Source organism: Sinocyclocheilus anshuiensis, unplaced genomic scaffold, assembly GCF_001515605.1.
Source record: "Sinocyclocheilus anshuiensis isolate Anshui unplaced genomic scaffold, SAMN03320099.WGS_v1.1 scaffold936, whole genome shotgun sequence".
Lineage (NCBI taxonomy): Eukaryota > Metazoa > Chordata > Actinopteri > Cypriniformes > Cyprinidae > Sinocyclocheilus > Sinocyclocheilus anshuiensis.
The window spans coordinates 550,332-554,595 of NW_015552621.1; positions in this window are offsets into that span (position 1 = coordinate 550,332).

A 4,264-nucleotide genomic window follows, 5' to 3' on the forward strand; every position below is an offset into this window, starting at 1 on the left:
ACAGGTAATGCTGCATCGCATCCATCATGCAAAGGTGGTAAAAATTACCCGAGGCTGAGGTCTATAACCTACTGTGCTATATCAAAACACTTTAGTAAATTCCTTTAAACATTTTTACTGTCGAAACTTCATTTTTACAATGCAAACTGTTGTCTCTTTCAACAGATTATATAGTACTCTGTAGAGCATTTCTTTTTATTTTCTTCATCTTCCAAATTTGGTAAGATCCTACTGCAGTTCTGTCTCTTAGTTGACTGGACAGTGGCTCCTGCCCTACACAAGGGAGCAATTTTGTTACTTGGAAACACTTCCAGTTCATTCCCAAACACTTTAAACTCACTCAACTCCATGACTGGAAACAAACTAAAACAAAAATTTAAAAAAAGCCTGAGTGAAGTACAAAATAAAAGTCTTGCTAGATAAAGCATGCTTGAACTAGAGTTAAAACAAAGTACTTTAACTGTAGAAAATCCAGCGCTGCCTTCAATTAACATGTACTGTATATTTATTAATGTAGCCTACTTTTAAATGATTTTTTTTGCTTAACTTTAATCCAAGAATGCTGCAATTTCCTCCTAGTTCTGTGGAAATGTATAAATTCATCCGCCAGATGGCTAATGTCTGCTGTGCTTTATATTTCTCAACTTGTAACAGTTTGGCTGTTGTGGGGATATCATCACATTGCCCAGCATTAAAGGCCAGACCCATGGGCAGCACTGGGCATAAATGGGTGGAAACACAAAAAATGTGCACCTATTCTTAGTACTGTCTTTCGTCATGCTCTGAATGAGTGTTTGCTTAGTCTTACAGGGATTTTCCTATACAGTGAAAAGCCCATAGATTCATCCACCAGATGGCTTTCACTGAAATAAAGGGACAGTGGAATGTAGAGTCCGATTAGGTCACTAAATGACATCTAGAACCAAATTCAGTATCATTCAGTCATCTCAGGGTTGAGTGAGGTCATCCCCGTTGAACTGAATTATTTCACAGATTCCTGCTAAAGCATTTACTGGAGTCACAGACTGAATAGAATGATAAGATATGATTCTTAATATACCAGTGTTTTTACTGTAGCGCTCTGGAAGGCTTAATTCAGGTTCTCCACAGAAAAATGTAACAATTTACTTACAATAATTACAAAAAATCTACAAATAACACATTGAATTAAATGTAAAATTATACATAAGTAAAAAGAACATTAGAAATGTACATTTGTAAAACATACTCCAATAATCTGTATTTTATTTACAACATAATTTTTACAGTATCATTTAAAAATGTACTTTTGCAGAGTAAAATATAATCTTTTATGTTTTTATTTAGTTTAATTCTTAAATATCGTTAGTTTTTTTTTTTTTGAGGGTTGCACCACATGACATTTACAACTTGAACTGACCTTGACACACAGTCATGAGGATCTGCAGGGGTCACACCACATTACTAGGAATTGTATTCTTTTAATGTCTTTTTTTTCCCTCATTATGGTACCACGACAGTTGTATCACCCTGACATTTTTTATATGCCCCCCAAAAATATCAAAATGAATTTTAGCCTTTATGACAGTAATGGAGTTTTTAAACCACATACAGCCAAAAGGATGTTCCTTATCCTGAATGAAATCATCGTTTGGCTCCTGTAAATCTGCACATTAACTAACTGCATGTGTTTATCCCAGATAATTAAATCGTTAAATGTCAAAACTAGAGTAGGGTGAATGCAATGTCTGCTTTTAATAAAACTCTGCTGGCTCCCTATGAAGTAGCTGAGTTTCAGTTAACACTTTACATGATAGAAAAACGCTCTATGCATCTGAACAAACTACTGTAATTCAACAAATAAATCATTCACCAACTCTGACTGCAAAATCAATGCAGTGTCAATATCTCTATCCATCACTGTCAAACACTGCAAAGCCTTCTGCACTGACCTGCCTAAACAATCTTTTATTGTATCCTGTTAAAGAGTCCAAAGTCTCTTTCACTACTTGATGTTTTTCCTTTTCTTTCCTCCAGTAATGATACACAGATGTGCATCCACATTGGCCTGAAAACATTTCATCTTTACAAGTCCCATTTCTTTCTTAATCTGCAAGCGCAGCATTGATGCAGCATTGATGCCACATGTGTTACTAGGATTTGAAAGCTTGGTGCATCATGGGAAATTCCCTTCTTTTGTATTTGTCATTTCAGAGTGTAAGGAAAAACGCATTACTGATGTTTAGCACCATAAGCCCTGGTTTTCATACTGTCAGCATGGTAAAAGAAAGCTGAATGCAAGTCAAACAGCCCTGATGCCTTAAGAGCTCTATCTCACGTTTCCACCATCACCGTCTCACAATTGTGATTGAGCTGCACAGGTGAGCTGGCAGATGTTTCAACCACTGAATATAAAGGCGAGATCTGAGAAGGTGGCACTCTGCCATAATAAGGACTGAAGGCCAGATGGTTTGCGTGTTTGTGAGTTTGACTCATTGTTCTCTTTGTTCAGGGTTGTGTAAAAGTACCAAATCATCACTTTGTGTCACATCAGGGTTCTGATCATCTTTTCAGGGTTTATTTAGCAAATATGACTAGCTAACTTATTTTTACAATTATCAAAATTAATACTTAATTATTACTTTTTATTGTAAAGTTTATTTATTTGAATAATTTAAAAGTCCTAATTTTTATTTTATTAAAATTGTAATTTTTATTTAGGTTTAAACTAGCAAAATCAAAATTCCACATCAACCGTTTTCTGATTTCACTCCGCTGGCTCCTAGGTGCAACCAGAATCTAAATTATAAAGTGACAGTTCATCCAAAAAATGGAAATTGTCATAATTTACTCACACTCATGTCATTCCAAACCCATAACACAAATTAAGATACTTCTAATGAAACCTGAGAGGTTTCTGTCACTCTATCCAAAAACAACACATTTATAACCTTTTTGGATCTTGCAAGTTTTGGTTACCTGGATTTATGTTTCAAAAATTAATTAGTCTTATATGGGTGTGAGTAAAGTACAGAATGATCATGTTTTCATTTTTTCCCTTTGAGGTTTTAACGCTGGTTTTAAGGACCGCCACTGGAACAGCATCTCCTCAATTCACTCATACAAACTCCTTTCCAACCACACTGTAAAAAATGACTGTGAATTTAACGGTAAAAGACTGTAAAAATGCTACAGTAAAAACCTGTTAAATGGTTAACGGTAAATTCCCCTACTATATACGGTGAAAAACTGTATTGGACATTACATGTAATTTTATGGTAGTATGCTGTTTTTGGAAGTGAAAAATACCGTAATTAACCGTGAATAACCGTAATTTGACATTCCCAGAATTTCCTGCGTTACATTTCAAATTTGATGTTTTTCTGTGGAAATAATTGTTTCTTCTTAGTTTTTTCTTATGAGTTTTGTATATTAGGGTTGTATGTTACACCTAACGTTGTTAAATTAATGTTTATTGCATTATTTCAGTTTCATGTGTGTTACCATGATGGTGTTTAGTGTTTGTGTTTCTATATATGTTATTATTTAAAAGCTGCTTCTCTGCACCATTCTGGGAATGTTATTTTATGGTTGCAAAATAATAACCTAAAAATAACCATTAGCTAACATTATGTACGAGTTATTTTTAGGTTATTTTAAATATAACCACCTTGCAACGTTCTGGGAATGCTATTTTATGGTTGAAAAATGCTAACCTAAAAATAACCATTAGGGAACATTCTGTATGAGTTATTTTTAGGTTATTTAAAAAAATAACCACCCTGTGACATTCTGGGAATGTTATTTTATGGTTGCAAAAGATAAAAACCTAAAAAGAACGTTCCTAGAACGTTATTTATTGGTTCTCAAAAAAATAACCAAACAGCAACCAAAATCTAATGTTAGGATGTTTACTGGGTACAAACTTCCAGACAATCGAGTTAGAGCTGTTTGGCCCTTTAGGCGCAGGTCTGGACACCCCTGATATAAATCAGCTCTAAAGTGAAACGCCTGCTGTGTATATCACTGCAGCAATATGTTGCAGTATTACAGTATTGGCAGGTATTATCTGAATGAATTGTAGCATATTGTGTTTTAAAGTATCTTCAGAGAAGCCAGTTTTCTTGAAGTGTCCCCAAACTATGACATCACCCTCATACCATAGATCTAAACATTTCCCATCTGACAGGAAGGAGAGCTTTACTGGATTTTTCATCAGATGCTTACAATAGAGCTAGCTCAAAACAGCTGGAAATGTGTCCTGTGATGTGTTAGCAATGGGACA